Source organism: Protomyctophum parallelum (assembly GCF_964188405.1).
Source record: "Protomyctophum parallelum genome assembly, chromosome: 18".
Taxonomy (NCBI): domain Eukaryota; kingdom Metazoa; phylum Chordata; class Actinopteri; order Myctophiformes; family Myctophidae; genus Protomyctophum; species Protomyctophum parallelum.
The window spans coordinates 41,294,881-41,315,127 of NC_139716.1; positions in this window are offsets into that span (position 1 = coordinate 41,294,881).

Sequence of the window (20,247 nt, forward strand, 5' to 3'; positions counted from 1 at the left end):
AAAAGTGGGCTAGAGGATGATAGGTATAGTTTTTTCAGAGCAAGGACAGTGTTCAATGAAAGCTTCAGCGGGAGAGAGGACGAGATGCCCTCTCCACATGCGTCGCCAGGGGGGGGGGGGCAGGCAAACCAGAGAGACAAAGAGGAGGGGCATGCAGGAGAGAAAGAGAGAGAGAGAGAGAGAGAGAGAACCGGTACAAATGACGAGAGATGGGGAAGAGGAGAGAGAGAGAGAGAGAGAGAAACTTTTCAGTCTATATCTTTTCCATTCAAAGACATTTCTGACAGCGCAGAGCCCACTCTGTGGCGCGGAGTGGAGCCATTTTGAAGTCTCCTACCGGCAGCTTGAGGGAAGCGGCGCGCCAGAATAGATATATCTCAGAGCTGCCGGGGTGTTTTTCCTCCACGCTTCCTTTCCTGTTTTTGACAGCCGGCTCCGAAACGCAGAGCAGGTGTCTTCTTATTTTAAGCCGAAAGCAGTGGGACAGTGCACACAAACACTCCATCGCTGCTCGTAAACACATAAACAGACCGACAGACCAGACAGACACAAACACCCCCCACACACACACACACACACACACACACACTAGTAGTGCATACATATTATATATGTATAAGGAGGCGCACACTGAAGAGGTACCTGTGCATTGGAAATGACTACCCTTCACATTCCCCACTGCGTCTGGAAGCTCCGTGAGAGAGAGAGGGTGCATGGGGAGAACGGGGCCCAACCGGTCGGTGACAAGCTTCCCCGGGCAAGGATCGCGGCGGGTCACCCCCCCCCCCCCCCCCCCGTGGCACACATCCGTGCACCCAAATAACAGGCAGCCATTGACACGGGCCAGATTTAATATGTGCTGCTGCACTTTTCAGGCCACAGGATGGGAAGGGGTAATTCATCCTTATTATACGCCCCCTGTTATTCGCTCTCTCTCTCTCTCTCTCTCTCTCTCTCTCTCTCTCTCTCTCTCTCTCTCTCTCTCTCTCTCTCTCTCTCTCTCTCTCTCTCTCTCTCCCTTGACAGATCCTAATAATGTGGCTTGTGGTACAGACTGTGTAATTTTGGGGGAGGAATAAACCGTGGCATTGTGCCGGATCCCCCCTTTCAACTAGACTGACTTTTCTAGCCCTTTTGGGGAAGGGATTGGGGTGGTGTGGGGGGGGGGGGGGTGGGGCATCTGCGGCCACAGAACAGTCTGACTGGGGGGCGCACGCACTTGCGAAAATTGCAGACGCCGCCATTATAAAGTTATCAAGTTGCCTCTGACTGCATTCGCTCCCAACTCTATAACCACCAGTGGAACCGCATGCAGCCCTCAGCCCATTGAAAGGGCTCTCTGAATGGCCCGCTTTGAGATGCAGCCTTTTGAAGTAGGACGGTGGGGGGGGGTGGGGGGAGGGGGGGGGGGGGGGTGCATTGTATGCCAGGCACTTGTCTCCTCTGAGTCAGTGATTAACTCCATGACTGTGTGGCTTGCGGGCGGGCTGGGCAGAGGGGTGACTAATGCTTGCAATGTATATGCCCCTTGTACTGATGGAGCGATATGGGGAGAGGTGGAGGGTTGGCGGTGCAGGGGGTCGGGGGCAGTAATTGTCCGTGGTATATAAGCGCTTTTGGCGTCTTTTGAACATGCCATTCAAACGCGGCATTCGCGCTGCGCTCCGGATGCCTTTTTTTTTTAAAGAACCGTGAAAAGACGAGGAAGGAATTCTGCATTCCAGTGATATCGCTGAGATGAATGGACTTTATTGAAGTGCGCCTCTGACTGTGACGGAAGAGCAAGGTCACGGAGGTTTCAGGCCACATGTTCATAATAAACGAATTATTAGTGTGTTTAGTTATGATTCATAGTCTGTATGATGTTCCTCTATCATTGAATGCTGAGGCACTAGACATTCCATACAGTACAGTACAGTACAGTACAGGGACATTTTTATACATCCAAATTCAAGAGCTTTGAAAATGCACTGCAGAAACCGCCGCGACATCGGAAGCTGAAATGCTGTCATGTAAATGAATGTGAGGGATAATGGCTGCATCACTATACCAGTCACATACGGGCAAGGAGAGCGCTAAGTGTCATCTCTAATTCCATGCTCTTTGTAAACACGTCCTCGGCTCTCTGTCTCTGCGTCATTAGCATGACTCAGCATGGTGGACAGCGGCTCGTCAATGCAGATGATGACTCAGTCGGCATGGTGGACAGCGGGTCGTCAACGGACAGTCGATGACTAGCCCATTCTGACCGGGCACCCATTTTGGTGTTGGCATCATGTTATGCTTTAGCTGTTGAAAAATAGCAGATCTACAAGCTCATATCGCGCCACCGAGTGGCGCGATACGAGCTTGTAGGTCTGCTATTTTTTGAAAAATCGAAGAACGACTGACATTTTTAGAATCTGATCTCAGGTCAGAATGGGTTAATCAGACCAGTGTGTGTCCAGTGGAAAACTCGCATGAATCTGATCTCAGGTCAGAATGGGCTAGTGCCTGCAGGTGTCGGCATCCTGTCAATGCTATACTGTACATGACACGACACGTCGCCAGGAGCCATGACGACCATTTAGAACCATGTGAAATGTGATGATGAAAATGAGACACTCGCCATGTATACGTACTAAGTGGGTGGCTGAGTGGGTAGAGAGGCCGCCGGTAAATTGAAAGGTCGGCGGTTCAGGCATTGGCTCGCCCCGGTGTTTTTATGTCGATGTATTCCTTATAGTTAGACATTTAACCCCTATAACTGCTCCCCCGGGCAGCATATTAACCCATTCTGAACGGGCACCCATTTTGGTGTTAGCATCATGTTATGCTTTAGCTATTGAAAAATAGCAGACCTACAAGCTCATATCGCGCCACCGAGTGGCGCGATATGAGCTTGTAGGTCTGCTATTTTTGAATAATCGAAGAACGACTGACATTTTTAGAATCTGATCTCAGGTCAGAATTGGTTAATCAGACCAGTGTGTGTCCTCGTATGAATCTGATCTCAGGTCAGAATGGGTTAATGACGTCCACTGCTCCTAATGGTTCAAATGGGTAGCGCTGAAATCACGCCATCAGCGGTTTTTCAACTTCCATAGTCTGAGAGAGACCAGCACGCTTCACTGCAATGTCACTGCAATATGGAGACACACACACACACACACACACACACACACACACACACACACACACACTTGAGATGGAAGTATGTGAAATTGTTGAAGACGACTGAGCCTATTTCCGAGTCCTATTTCTACTTAAAGTTGTAGTGAAATGAAAAGTAAGTTTTTCACACTTTTAGACCATATCCGTGGTCATCATATGGGCATACCTATAATAATAATAATTACAAAGAAGGGAAAAAAGGGCAGGGTACAACACTTCTGTTATAAAGTGACTTGAGACTTGAATTGAACAGCGTGCCCCCCCCCCCCCTCCTCCTCCAAACCTGTGTGTTAACGTGAAGCTTCTCTTCGACAGAATTCTATCGAACGCCAAAAAGAGGGTGCGGTGTGAGAGAGGGGGGGGTGGGGAGAGGGGAGGGGGGGGAGGGGGAGGGGGGGGGGGCGGGGCATAGAACAAAGTGTTGTTGGGGAGTCTCAGAATAGCAACTCGCCAGAGGGAGTTGGCGGCGAACACGAAGGAACGAACGCCTGGTGAGCTCCACTAGCAGAGCTGTCCAGTTGGTCTGGTGTGCATTGCTTGTTGAGTCAGTCGCTCCCTATAGTGTCGATGCCTCCCCCCCCTCTCTCATGTTCAAAGCAGACAAGGCCGTGGCGGTTTATACCTCTCAGGCAGTGCTACAAAGACTTACAGTATATACAGTACCAGGCTGGCCACCTGCCCGTTTGCCAGTGTATTTTGTTTATTTATTTTTATTTGTTCTTGACGGATCACTGTGTTTCTCTCTCCTGAGGCCTTGCGCTCGGTGTGCACGCGGTGACACCCACCACCGACGCACTGGCATGCGCACGTGATAACTTAAGCCACGCACAGTTGCAGACGCATACGACACATACGAAAGATGAGATTGCTTCATTTCACTCACTCACTCACTCACTGACTCACTCACTCACTCACTGACTCACTCACTCACTGACTCACTCACTCACTCACTGACTCACTCACTCACTGACTCACTCACTCACTCACTCACTCACTCACTCACTCACTCACTCACTGACTCACTCACTCACTGACTCACTGACTCACTCACTCACTCACTCACTCACTCACTCACTCACTGACTCACTCACTCACTGACTCACTCACTCACTCACTCACTCACTCACTCACTCACTCGCTCACTCACTCACTCACTCACTGACTCACTCGCTCACTCGCTCGCTCACTCACTCACTCACTCACTCACTGACTCACTCACTCACTCGCTCACTCGCTCACTCACTGCACTCACTCACTCTTTTTCTCAAACACTAACATTTAAACAATTGTATACAGTGCTTTTCCAAATGTATAATACAGTCCTACAGGCTCACACACGTCTGACAGCTACAGTAGTTCTGGCCGGCTGTGTGCACTACCTCACTGACGTCACAGTGACGGCGAGAGAGGCTGGAAAGTTGATGAGACTTGGGGCCGATTCATACTCCTATTTTAGAGCCGAATAAAAGTCGGTTCGGCGCTGTAGAGCCTACAATTTGACGTCATTTGAGGTTCGGGGGGGGGCGGGTACCGTCCTAAAGTCGGCTCTTCGGTGCTACTGAAAATTTCTGACGAGCCGAAATCATTTCGGCACTACAGCGCCGAAACAGCGCTAAAATAGGAGTATGAATCGGCCCTTGGTGGGTTGTGAGAAAGATTGCTGTAGTGGTGGCAAGTAGACACACAACAGGCCCCCAAAAAACATGCGCACGCACTCACACACACACACACACACACACACACACACACACACACACACACACACACACACACACACACACACACACACACCTTGCTACCCCCCTATTAAGGCACACTGTCGTTTCTCACCAATGAGAATCATTGTCCAAAACTTTCCAAGCATATTCTGTCCTCTCCCACTGTTCCCCAGATTTCTTTCACTCTCAGGCAGACACATGCTGCTTATCTGCATTGATTTAAAGGACCATGCCAGTTGGTCTGACATTTTTAGCTCATTGGCTATATGACTCAGTCTCATACTTGTTCTGCCGAAGCATATATGAAACGGTTTGTTTGATTTTCGAGGGAGCCATTGTGTTTTGCTTTTGCCATTTTGTTTTCATTTCATTTCAGTACAGTACAGTACGATAATAAATTGGCAGACACTTGAAAACCCTAATTGAGGTACAGTAGGCTGGCTACTGTAGGCAATCCAACACTCAATTTCACTGCCCTGTTATTTTGCGTCATCCTTGCATTTTATCGTACAAGCAGCACTTGAAAGGTCTAGAAATTGATTCATGAACAAAATTCTAATGTCTGTGACTTTTTAATTGTGCAGTGAGCTTCAGCCAACATTCACTCATCATTCAGGAATCTCAACCTGGGAACGATGTACTGTCTGATGGTGGTATGATCTTTTACAAGCAATAGTGAGATGCTAAACAGTGCAATAAAAAAGAACTCCTAGGCAGAGAAATCGGTGTCAAAATGTTAACACCTTGAGGGCTTTAGGTAAAGGTGACATACAGTATACCAAGGCTGCCGGGATTGTTTAATTACCTTTGGAGCATACGCCGAAGTATTTGCGCCTTTGATCCATGAAAATCCCCATGAAAATAGTTCCATGGCTTGTGATGAAAATGAAAAATATGCCACCGTCGCGATCCGGAACAATAGGCAGAGAGAGCTGCTGTAGTCCAGTTGAAACTACTGTTCACTTGCATTGAACTCATTTTCCCAGAAGCCCTTGCAGCCCAGAGCACGGGTCGATTCCCGGTTTGTCGTCATAACGCGACAACTCTGCGCAACTCCGGCATAGGTGTGAACGGTTTTGCCGAATTGCTGGGGAGTGGGGACCATTTAAAACAACGGCAGCTTGCTGTGGTTCGCTACTAACAGTAATGTGCATGCACAGGGGGGTGAAGGGCTGCCAATGTTAGCTATCTCTTGTTGTTTTTCTTGTGTTTTCGCTCCCGTCTTTTCAAAATGAGACTGGGCCAGCTCTAAACAGACTGGGCCACGGCCCCAGTGGCCCAATGGACCCTACGCCGGTGAGCAGGTTTAGCGTATTGCGCAGGGCAGAAACATGGATTAAATAGCGTGGAAAGGTAAGCTAAGGTTATGCGGTAGAACTGTTTAATGAACACAGCCCCTGTATTCTTGCACTATGCAAATAAGTGATTATTTTTTGACACTAGCTTTGGCGTCACTGCAGTTTGCAACACTATAATTAATTGAGCAAGTTTGCCTAAAGTCCCAAACACCTGGTGGCTCGACAGCAGAGTGAAATAGCAAGCACCGATGGGATCAGGCAAGCAGCCACATCAAAGCAATGAAGTCTATTTATTATTAACGCGCTGAACTTACTCTCCCCCCTATAGAGTGTGCTGTAGGTCTTTATGTATTTCTGTACGAGGGCATGAAGGAGAGCGACTGATCTGGCTCTCGTGCTATAGCGCTCACTGAATGCTGAATGTCTCGCAGAAAGCCCCAAAATGTGAGGGTAAAACATGGCTGTCTCAGGTTCTATCCCCTCTTATATTCAGCTATTGGTGTGTAGACTTTCGTCTTACACAAACATTAAATTCCCATTGACATTGAATGGATAATTTACGTCATACGTGGACGAGCAAATCGGCTGTTTTTGTTTGAATTCCCATTGTTTGTGTTGTCACTAACGCACACATTACATGCCATTGACAATGGACAGAGTCTAATGTTCGTATTGTCTGTCACTGAGCAAATCGGCTTATGTTATATTGCGATGATGTAAGATGATAAGGGTTAGTAAAGCGCCCCTCACTTATCACGGGTGTGATTTTTCTCCCTAATACTAGCCTCCCTTCTCCTGTCGTGGGGGAACATTTTGAACATTTCAGAAACAACCTCTTGACAATATCTGTACGGAGTATACCGACACACACATACTGTACCTGCACAGGGGGTAACACAACAAAGACGTATGTAATAATAACCCATTTGACTGCATGGGAATATAGTCTTTTAAATATAGGTCTCATCCTCACAGTGCTTCTCCTCTGCATATGTGGAGCACTGTGCTACCTTATGGCTTCTCAAATAGTTTTGTGCAGGTGACGGATGACTGTTCTGTCATCGTAAATCACAGTGTGTGCCCACAGCTTCTTCTGGCATGTGGACTGCATCTGGACACCATTAATCTCTCCTCCCTCTTTCCCTCTACACCGAATCACTTTGCCAATCCTCGAGCCCACCGCGCGCATCACCGGATCCTTTGCCTATTATGGCATGCGCGGCAGAATAGGCGGGATGCTTGGGTTCATTTGGTTAAATTGAACCTTTTATAATTGTTTTCAGTGTAGGCATTGACAGGTGCCCCCTGCTTGCGTGCCAACGTCGCTGACTAATAAGTGTCAATTATAATCTTGACAGACGCGTGTAATTACAACATTAATGCACACTTTATGGCAGGAGGTAGCTACTAACTAATGGAACGGATCAGGACAGGCAGACACTTCTCACCTCAGCTGGCTTCTTTATGGCACGAGAACCATTAATTCAAGGTACTCACTCACCATGCCGCTGTCGGGGTATAAATAAAGTAAACTTTTTTTTTTTGTTATCAAATGTTTTTATTTTAAGACAAAAATCACAAGACACGTTAACAACATGAAAGACTTAAAGCAAACAAAACACACATAAAACAACACACAACAGCAAAAGCACAAAAACAAAAACAAACAATCCCACCCACCCCTCCCCCCCCCGAGACCAAAGATGCCACAAAATGTCATCACTTCAACCACTGTGCAATGAAAACAAATAATGATAATAACAATAATAATGATCAAACCATGCCCCCAACCAAATCTGCAATACCAGACCAAATCTCAACGTTTTCCTCTTTTGCACCATGCAATCTTGCTGTAGACATCTCTAGATAAATGATATCCAGAAAGGTCAAAGCCCATTGGCGAAATGACAATGTATGAGGCGGTTTCCAGTGCGAAGCAACCATCTTCTTTGCGGCCGTTACGCCAGCAAAGAAGACACGAATACGGGTGTTATTTAATGGCAACTGGGATACATCATTTAATAAGAATAGAGATGGGGAGGGTGTGATGTTAACTTGTAGAATAGTCGAAAGGTTAGTAGCAACCAAATTCCAAAATGTGAGGACACTCGGACACTCCCACACCATATGAAAGAATGTACCTATGGTGTTTGAAGTGCAGAAAGTGCAGTTGTGATTATTTAAAATCCGCATAGCACACAATCTACGGGGGGTTAAGTACGTCCTATGAACAAAATTTAGATGAATCTGTTGATGATCAGGATTCCTAGAAGACAGGATAACATTAGACCACACTGTATCCCAGCTCCAATCTGGATCTAGATTTGGTATGTCATTCCTCCATACAGTATCGACAAGCAAGGTCCCATAACTAGATTCTAATAAATAATCATACAATACGGAAACAAAACCTCTTGACCTAATACCACAGATAAGTCTATGCAAAGGGTGCATTGCAAGGGGGGTCTGCCATGGCACCCCATATGTCCTCATGGCAGTTCTCAATTGTAAATAGAAAAAAAAAGAGTTACCAGGCAAGTTAAAAATATCACATAAATTCTGGAAAGAACGTAAACCATTAGCATCAAATAAATCACCCAAAGTATGAATCCCCTTGGAACTCCATCTTGGAAAACGAATAGGACGATTGTCCAAAAGCAAACCATCATTGTTGAACACTGGGGAAAACGAATTCCATTTCAAATCAATCTTGCGCAATTTTTCAGCCGCTCTCCACACTGTTACTAAATGAGAAATTATTGGCCCAAAGCGAACTTTGCATTGATTATTCGTTATGTTTGAATAGATCAGATCTCTCAATTCAACAGGATGAACCAAACTCTCCTCAAGCTCTCGCCAACAAACCTTTATAGTTGAGTCGAAATATCTTAAAAGGGGGCGAAGAGTGAAAGCCCAATAATATAATTTGAAGTTAGGCAACGAGAGACCGCCATCAGCTCTGGTCCGCTGTAACAAGGAAAGTTTGAGACGTGGGCGTTTCCTATTCCACACAAATTTAGATATAGCAGAATGAATCTTAGTCCAATACTGTGCTGGCGGTGGCAGTGGAAGCATAGAACTCACAAAATTAACCCTAGGGAGGACATTCATTTTTATGATTGATACTCGAGCTCGAAGAGAGTTGGGCAATGACGACCATCTGTCTAAATCAAGACAAATTTTGTTCAAAGTGTCACTATAATTGTTTTTAACAGTAGCTTGAAGAGACGGGAACACATCTATGCCAAGATATTTAAATTTGTTCACTACTGGGATTATGGGAGGCAGAACAACAGATCGCATCTCCTCATTTAGCGGCAAAAGGGCTGACTTTGTCCAATTGATTTTGTAGCCTGAGATGGCACTGAACTGATCAAAAATCTTAAGAATGTGTGTAATTGACTGTGGAGCATTCTCAATAAACAGCAGGATGTCGTCCGCATATAAAGAAATACGATGTTGTGTGTTGTTAACTGAGATAGGTGTGATCGCTGTGGACTGACGTACTGTCTGCGCTAACGGTTCGAGCGAGAGGGCAAAAAGGAGGGGACTAAGGGGGCAACCTTGCCTCGATGACCTGCCTATCGTGAACAGTGGAGAACAAATCTTGCCTGTTAATACCATCGCTGTTGGATTTGAGTACAATACCTTAATCAATGTGATGAATGTGGGACCAAATCCCATCTTATCTAGCACCGCCCACAGAAAAGGCCACTCCAAACGGTCAAAGGCCTTCATAGCATCGAGCGACAGCACCGCAGCAGGAGATCGGAGGTCACAAGCTCGGTCAATAATATGCAACAATCGTCTAACATTATCAGTGGCCAATCTGGTGCCTATAAAACCTGTCTGATCACAATGTACCAACCTAGTCATGTAACCCTGTAAACGACGTGCGAGCACCTTAGCAAATATTTTTAGGTCAGCATTCAACAGTGAGAGCGGCCTGTAGCTCCCACATTCCGTGGGGTCTTTGTTCTTCTTCAACAACAAAGATATAATGGCTACATTAACGTCTCTGGAGAAGGAGCCCCTTTCAATCGCAAACTGAAACATATCATGCATGTGCGGACCCAGATCATCCCAAAACAGAGCGTATAGTTCAGGTGGTATCCCATCCAAACCCGGTGACTTGCCTTTGCGCATCCCACTGACTGCTTCCTTTAGTTCCGCTCTAGAAATTGGTCTGTCTAAAGCCTCTGCATCGGCCTCGCTGAGGGTTGGTAACTGAATTGTAGATAGAAAGTCATTACATTTACCTACATTATGAACGACCTCAGAGGTGTAGAGCTCATTATAAAAATCACGAAACACAGCATTGACCTCTTTAGGTTCTGTAATCATGGCTCCAGTTGTTGACTTGACACTTACAATATCTGCAAAATGCTCATTAGACTTAAGACGTAGTGCTAGTAGATGGCTAGGCCTTGCACTATTGAAATAATAATTTTGTCGTGTACGTTTCATTTGAAACTCAGACCGACGTTTAAGAATGGAGTTAATTTCTTTCTTAACTAGCTCTCTCTGGGTTGCTGTACGTTCATCAAATCTATTCTGGAGAGCAGAATCCAACGTGGCAAAGCGGGCCTCTAGTTCAACCAGCCTGGCCGACCTTAACTTTCTCACAGTAGAAGAATATAGTGTTGAGTTACTTCTGATAAATCCCTTAATTGAGTCCCATAAAATTCTAGGGTCATCAACTGAGCCCACATTGATATTTAAGAATTCACGTAAACCAGATTGGAATTGCTCTACAAATGGTGTACTGCGCAATAGTGTGGTATTAAACCGCCACCTAGGTGCCCTATCCATCACCTGCCGTAGAGATGCGACACACAACACCGCTTTGTGATCCGAGAGAGACATTGGAAGCAATTCAACCTTGTTGATTTTGTGAAACAAATCCCTGGGGGCAAAGATGTAATCGATCCGGGAAAACGAACCATGCCTTCCAGATAGAAAAGAATAATCTCTAACTGTGGGATTAATTAATCGCCACATGTCAACCATGCCGGTCGAGCCAGCCCAAGCACGAAGTTCTGCAGACGTTAGTGACTGTTCTCTGCTTTCTGCTGCAGTGGATCTGTCCAAGCCATAGTTCCACGCCGCATTGAAATCAGAACCAACTATGATTTTAAATTCCGTCAAATCCAATAGAGTTTTAGTTAGTAATTTGTAAAATCCTTTGTCCAGCACATTGGGAGCGTAGACAGACACTAAAGCAAGCATTTTGCCCTCCAAGCGGATTTTAGCAATAGTTATTCTACCATCATTGTCAGACCAATCACCCAAAAAATCTAGTCTAATTCTGCGTCTCGCCAAGATTGCCACTCCTTTAGCTTTGGAAGTTGCAGCAGAAAAGGCCAAAACACGGTAGTGTTTATTAGCCAAACGATTGGCATCCTGTCTTAAAAGATGAGACTCCTGAATAAATGCAAAATCAATCGATTTGGAACGCAATACCCCTAAAATACTAGTTCGCTTATGAGGCACATTCAATCCATTTACATTGAAGCTTAAAAATTTAAATTCTGTCATTGTGATTCAAAACTAATACAAGACAAGCACAGTAAAACATTACAAAGACATCCCTCTTGGTCCCGTTCCAAACACCCCACCCAACAAAAAACCACAACAACCCCACAAAGAAAAGAAAACAATATAACAACATTATAGAAAACACATAACAATGAAGCTTGTAACGAAAAAACTCGTCGCTATCTTTAACCATAACCTACTCTGATTGTGCTGCGGGTGACTCCCACTACAGCAAAAAACAAAAACTTCAGAGTCTTGCATAGAAAATCAATTATATATTGAAAAGTAAATAAAATAAATTAAGAATTGTTCTATTCCCAATCATGCTACCTTGAAGAGCCTCAGTATTGATAATGAAACAGGAGAAAATAATATATATATATATAGAAAGAAAAAAGAAAGAAATGCGTCGTTCTCATCTAATCCGTCTAACATACACATACAAAGTCCCAATAATGATAAAATAAAATACCGTAGGTTCATTTAAAAAGAAAAAGGGGATCAGTGATAAACAACAATTGTAGTCATAGTGTATCAGACTCTTAAAATTAAAAGAAAAAAAATGAAAGGTTTAGACAAATTTTTTTTATAGATGTTTTCTCCTTTTTTCCATCTAGTCCGTCTAACATACATTTAAAAGCCCCAATAATGAAGAAAAAATAATAATAGGTTAATTTAAAAAGAAAAAGGGGATCAATGACATAAACAACAACTATTTTAGTCACAGTATATCAGACTCTTAAAATGAGAAAAGTTTGAATAAATGAAAATTTTAGACAGTTTCCCCAAAGTCACAACCACTAGATCCTCTCTCATCCAAGCCATCTAAAATAAACATCGTGTAGGATTGTCAAGTGTTCACTAGGTGGGGCCAGAGGCCACATACACAGGGAGGCCCAGAACACTGTTTCAAAGAATTGTGTGGAGGAGTATGGTAGGGGGGCAGTAGAGGGCCGAAAATCACAAAGAGAGGAGATTACAAAAAAAAAATAAACAAAATGCCGGACGTCAGGGATGATAGTGATGTCATTGTCCATTCCTTCTAAGGTTAACATAGGAATCTCCTCTTTTTTTCCCACGTAGAGGAGAAGAAAAAAAAAAGCGTCACCATTGTTTGTCACTGAGCCGTCTGGGCTTAATAATGTTCATGATCACGTCCAGTACGCTTGGTATCACGTTACTTCAAGTAGGCCTTTGCAACATATTAAATAAAGTAATTATATGAAATAACAACGTTCAATCTCACATACACGCACGCACATCCGCACCATACAAATCTTCACGATGCTTTAAAATAATAAAACAATTAATTAATTACAATCAAGCAACCTATCAGCGCTTAATCCCGTATGCAGGCACGCACTTACATTCACGTACACTCACACACGTATACACACGCGCACACACATACATACCCACACACACACACACACACACACACAAAATAATAATAAAATAAATAACAGGTTACATTCGGACCTCAGAATTAAATCTCTCCATGCATCTGCCCTCCCCCCCCCCCCCCCCCCCCCCCCAGAAAAAGAAAAGAGCAAACGAGTGTCGGAGACAGTTTAGTATAAAATGTAATAGATAAAATAAGAAATATAACAAATGTGCGTCCGACCCCTCCCTATCCCAGCTTCCATCCAAAAGTATGTTCGCTTGGATAATAAAAAAATATATATATATAATAATAATACTGGATCGTTTAAAGGAAAATAAAATATTAAGTATGGGGAAGAGGAATCAAAGTAACAACAAAAAAAAAAGAGGAAGAGATGTGGTAGCTAGCTTGGGGATAGTTCTAGATGTGTGGTAGTTACCACACTTAAACAAACATTACGCGGTACCGTTGTCGTCGGCGGGAGGAACGTCCCCGTCAGGTCCAGCAGGTCCAACAGCAGCAGCGTTCGGGTCCGGCCGGGGGGCGATCCGTTGTTCATAGAACTTCATGGCTTCTGCGGCGGTCTTGAAGTTATGAGTAGAGTTCTTGAAGTCCACTTTTAACAAGGCAGGAAAGGCGAGACGGAACCGGATTTTCCTCTCGAATAATAAGGATTTTATTCTCGAGAATGACGAGCGAAGTTTGGCTGTAGCAGCAGCATAATCAGGATAAAAAAGAACCTTCCGACCTCGCCAAGTAAGTTGGTTCCGATCCGCTCTCAGCGCCCGGGCCTTGTCTTGGAAGTAGTGAAAACGTACAATCATCACCCTGGGTTTTCCAGGGAGTCCCGGACGTTCGCTTCCGATCCTGTGAGCCAAGTCCAAGACAGGAGGCGCCCCGTACACATCAGCACCAAGCACCTCCACAAAAAAGTTAGACATAAACTTGATTGGGTCGTTCTTCTCAGCTCCCTCCAAAACGTTCGTAACTCTCAAATTGAATCTGCGGGCACGATTCTCGTAATTCTCCAAGCGGTCAACCAGGGTTTCATTTTCAGTCTTCAGCCGCTCACAGAGTCGCTCCAATGCGATAGCCCGGTCAGAGTATTCTACCATGCCCTCTTCCAGGTCGCTGAGACGCTGTTCATGGTCAGCAATGCTCGATTTGACTTCCCCTAAAGATGTGTCGATGGAAGAGAGAGCCTTTGCAATCAAATTTTCAGCCATTTCCTTCATTGCTTCAATCAGAACCAAGCGGAGCTTATCCAGATCAGGGGGAAGATTAGTATCAGTGCCAATGCTAGCAGTAGCATCGGTGCTAGTCGCCGGTGGCACTGGAGCCGGTATAGGAGGAGTCGCCATGTGGCTTGTTGCTGCAGGCTGTTGCTGTGGGGTAGTATATGAGCGTATATTCTTCTGACTCTGACGGCCACGACCTCCCGCCATAACAAGACTAGTACTCAAACTTCACTTATAAAACAAAACAAAAAAAATGTAACTTAAATCAGTGTAAGCGAAGTTTTTAAACACAAAATAGTGGGAGCCACCCTTCCGCGCGTCCGCTCTCGTTCACATCGCCGCCGGAAGTCAAATAAAGTAAACTTTGAGTGTGAGTACGTGCGTGTGTGCGTGCGTGCGTGCGTGCGTGCGTGCGTGCGTGCGTGCGTGCGTGCGTCTCTTCACGAGGGGATGATGGCTGAGGTAACAACATAGGACAGGAGTCCAGGCCCTTCAGAGTATGCACAGGTGTCAGACAGGGCTGTGTACTCTTCAACATCTTCCTCATGAGTGTCACCTGGCTATACTGCACAGAGAGCTTGAAGGAAGCAGTGGTGTGTTGTTGGATTACAGGTTGGACCGGAACCTGTTTAATATCAGGAGGTTGCAGGCTGCTACTAAAGTCAAATCTGTGAACTTAGTGGAACTACAGTATGCAGATGACTGTGCCTTTGTGGCACATACAGTACATCAGAGGCTCTTCAAGCAATGCTAACAGCTGATGTGAAGGCCTATAGCAGACTGGGTCTCACTGTGAACAACGCAAAGACGGTGGTACTCTGCCAGTGGAACTCCCCTCCTCCAGCTCCTCCACCATCACCGGCCTTCAACAGTAGTCCTTAGCAGTAGTCCCAGATTTTAAATATCCTCTCAGATAACTGCAGTGTGGAACAAAGATCTCAGCATTCACACCAAGGTGGATCCTGTATCACCGCCACATCCGCCAGCTGGAGAACTTCCACTTCAAATGTCTCCAGCGCATCCTTGGGTTGACCTGATGCGACCGTGAACCACACACGGAAATCCTGAGGAGAACCGGCACCAAGAGGATGGAGGCCACTTTTCTTCAGCACCAAGTGCGATGGGCCGGCCACACCATCAGGATGCCAGAGGACAGGCTTCCACGCCAACTGCTGTATGGTCAGCTACATCATGGCCAGCGCTCTGCAGGAGAGGAGGAGATACAAGGAGCAACTCAAAACAGCACTGAAGAAATGTGGAATTCAGCACACGCAGCTCTGCCTCAGAATGGAAGAGAGGAGTGAGGTGAAGTGTATAATTGTACGTCTCTAAATGTTTTGATGAATTGAAAACAGTAGGCCCTATTGTAAACAAGTGTAATGCTTTTATGGTGTCGTCCACTCACAGTTAACGAGATGAGATGAGATATACTTTATTAATCCCTGAGGGGAAATTGAAACGTTACAACATCATAATGTGGCATAACAGTTTTTGTATTGAGTTGTGCTTGAAATGTACTGTAATTCTGCAAACTGTTAATAAATACTTCAATCAATCAATCAATCAATCAAAAAAGGTGAGTGAAAGGAAACGCCGGGGGAGAAAGACGGACAATTAAGCCAAAACCACAACTAATACTGACTTCATATGCCCTCGCTGCAATAAACCATGTGGCGCTCGGATTGGACTTCAGTCCCCTCAAAACTCACCAGTAGAAGAAGTAGAAGTCATCATCGGATATGACGGACTACCATAAGCGTGTGTGTGTGCGTGCAAAGCCTTTTTTTCTTTCATGATTTCTGTGCACTCATCCCCCAGACAGTAAGATTGAAGTATCTATCACGATTCACAAATTTAAATTGATTCGATTGATTTTGTCTGAAAAGAGACACACACACACACACACACACACACACACACACACACACACACACACACACACACACACACACACACACACACACACACACACACACACACACACACACACACACTTTTACATCAAATAGCAAATGTCTGCTGTTTTGGGGCATTTTCGTTGAATCGTTGCCTATTATAATCTGCCCAGAAATATCCTCAGTTGGAATCATAGCCTGGTGAACATGATTGCTGTGTGGGTCTTGGCATATTATCGACATCCTGTTAGTTTTATTTGGCTAATTGCTTGCTGGCTTCCTTCTGGACTCTCACCAGGCATTTTGAAATCAATGTGGCTTCCCATATAATATGTTGTAGTAGCTATTATAATTTACCTAGTTTTTGGGGGATTTTAATTGGCTGGCCCCATGAAAAATAATTAGACTACCACTTCCTGTAGCAAGACTTTTTTTTTTTTTTTTTGGACAGAGTGGAATGGTACGAGCAGTGGCGTGCACAGACATTTAGAGGGGCAGGTGCTCAAGTGAAAAAAAGGGCACCTTGTGCAGCACATTTTGGGGCGGGAACCCATTTTGGAGCTTTAGCTATTTAAAAATAGCAGATCTACAAGCTCGTAGCGCGCCACCGAGTGGCGCGCTACGAGCTTGTAGGTCTGCTATTTTATTTATTTATCGAAGAACCACTGACATAGAAACATAGCTTTAGATTGTGGGGGCCTAAATAATATAGTAGAAGCGTTTTTATCAAGATTTGATCAATGGTCCACACACTAGAAATTAAGATTTTTTTTTTTTTTTTTTTTTTTTTTTTTGAGCACATTGCCAAAAGGGCAGTGGGTGCTCTAGCACCCCCTAGTGTCTATCTGTGCACGCCACTGGGTACGAGAGTGGCGACAGACTTTGATCTCGCCGCAAAGTTGGTGCCTATTAGAGCGTCGCTGTCCCGCCCCCTTTCAGAACGGACGAGTGGCCCAGGAAATGATTCTGCAGTCATTTTCTCCACAGGCTTTTCAAAAAGTATTTCTATAAAGACGGTTACGCCGCGGACAAAGCCAACTCGGATCGTGACAAATCATGACAACAAGCACAATATTTAGTGCCGATCAAATAATTTGAAAGAAGAAAATAAAGGCAGGATACAACACTATTTGTTTTGTTTTTCTTCTTTCTAATTATTTGGGGTCTTTCATTAATAAAGAAGAAGAAGAAATAATAATAATAATAATAATAATAATAATAATGTAATGAAATAAGAACAGCATTTCAGAATGATTCTTCTCTTTAGTGCCACACATGCATGGAGTGGACTAATTTCGCTTCAACGATAGAGGGCGGTAGTAAGCAAGGATAAAACCACTGCTGGAATTCAGAGCCGTCTGAAGATGCAGCTGCTGGGCCGGGCTCCCCCCCCTCTCTCTCTCCTTACAGCACATGCAATGCTCTCTCTATCCCTCTGTGTCCATCTCCATCTGTCTCTGTTTCATTTTACTGTGATGTTTCCCCTACAGTCTGTCTGTGGATGGACAGCGCTGTTGAAGAGGGCAATATTATAATCCTCGCGCACATTATAAATCCAGACACATAATAAACTATAACCTGTAGCCCTGCATGGTTTCTGCTTCATATTTCGCAGCTCACCTATGTCGTGATGCGGAGCGGAGGTGACTATGGAAATATATGGCTAACCATATGCTTCTTATTTTGTGCATTCTCGGAAGAAAAGCCTATATCCGTATACGGTGCTCGGCGGAGTTATAGAAGAAAAAAATTCCCCAGCTGACAGCGTGGCTCATTAATTTGTGCCTCCACACTTCATTATCAAATTCAATATTAGCAAGAGAAAAATAAAGAAAAAACAATGAATATACTTGGATGGCATGTCACAAAAGACGCACACGCGCGCGCGCACACAAGCACGCACGCGCGCGCGCGCACACACACACACACACACACACACACACACACACACACACACACACACGCGCACGCACACACTGTTATCCTTATCCAAAGAGTTGGATTTGCGCAGTGATCGAGACATTCATTTCAGACATAATTGTATAGCCTTTTGCTGTATAGCCCATTCCTTCTCTGTTCGTGGCGTGCTAAAATGGCCATGAGAAGGGGGCAAGAAAATTGTCTATATGGATACGATCCCTGCTGGATGCCGGATTGGACCAAACATATACAGGCTATACAGTAGCCTACAAATCTGAAAGAAAATGCATTGAGCTCTCTCTCTCTCTCTCTCTCTCTCTCTCTCTCTCTCTCTCTCTCTCGCTGCGGCTGCATGCGCCGGGGAGCAAAGCCACCGGCGACCACACGCATTTATATCAGTCAACCACAGGAAAACCACAGAACTGCGCACAGACTCCCGTCCCATCTCTCTCTCTCTCTGTCTCTCTCTCTCTCTCTCTCTCTCTCTCTCTCTGTCTCTCTGTCTCTCTCCCGAGGACGGACTGAGGCTGTGTGCTGCCCTGCATGGTGGAACTGTCAAGTGTAGTTGGAGGCAAGGATGTGGAATGTTGAATAATGCACATTTAATACGCATAAGCCCACACTACAATGCGTAAAAGTTTATGCCTGGATTTGGCATTTGCGAATTCCAGCGGGCGTTTCTTGTCACAGATTCAACTATATCCTTGCGGCAGTGTATAGCCAACAACACACACCACCACATAACACCGCACCATCACGACAACGATATTATTGTAGTCTGTTATAGGATTTGGAAATGCACCCATTGCATAAATAAAACTAAAATTAATAGCCTAGTTATTCTTTTTTAGTAGCCTATTTGTATTCTCACCATAATGCACACTGCACTGCACTGGGCACCTGCAGGTATATTATGGACACACAAACGGAACGAACATTAAGCATCCATAAGCATGGGCTGACGGTGCATTGAGTTACATTTCGGATAAAATATCGCGCGCAAATGCGGGAGAGAGAGGGAGAGAGAAGACGTCTGCTTTCACTCAATTTGCTCCTCTGTGCTCCTCTGTCCCTTTCATCAAATAGTCGGCTACCCTCTTGTCTTCTCTAGACCCTTGCGATCAAGTTGTGCCCTGCCTGGATGCATGCACTGCCCGGGAGAGAAAGCAGAGATAGGGGGTGGAGAGAGAGAGGGAGGGAGAGAGAGGGAGAGAGAGAGCGAGACTGCAATATCATTTGCGAATCACTCTCTCACAGTGCTGCAGATAGGGGCTGCGAACACACGCACCGTGCATGCGTCTGCAGGTGAGGAGCAAAAAAGGCTGAATTATGCTCATGGGAAACAGTCGGTTTTTAGGACTTTTGAACATTTCTTCTTCGGATTTATATTGTTTTCATTGATGGTGCGGTGCGGTGTCACCTTTTTTTTTAATGACCCTGCTGCATTTCCTGTCTTTTGACGTGCCGTGGAGGAGTTCTGCCTGCACAAGGAGGAAAGCATTTCTACTACAAGTGCACTTGGAGGAGGGAGCGGGACCAGGTCCCTCCGAGGCACGGATAGGCGAGAGGATAGCGGCTGCATGTGGTTGTTTTTTTTTTTTTTTTGCTTCATATATTCCCATCTTTACGGACAGTGCGAGCTGACATGTCCCGCACGCACCGTCGTCAGCCCCTCGGTGTGATCAAGTTTGGAAACTGCTCGGACAAAACACGTCACTCTGGAAATATATTTTAAACAGAGGAATATTGGAGCCTCACCCCACACGGATTCTAGACATTATACAACTGAACTGAAACGGTGAGATTGTGACTTATGTTTTTGGTGAGATAGAGATTGTGTGTGTGGGGTTTTTCTTTTTTTTTTTACGTTTTGGTTTTTTACGCACGCATTTATGGCACTAAAATCCCCTTGAGCGCGCACAGCCCCGTCGCACCCGGGTTGCGTTTTTTCCTGCAGAAAATAGGGAAAGAGCAAATACAAATATCGGGGTTTGGAGGAAAGCACAAGAGGAAAGCCCCGTGCACTTGCTGCTGCTGTTCACTGCAGTGGAGAGAGGCGTCCGGTCCGGAGGATGAAGTCTCACGCATCCCGACAACACGGAG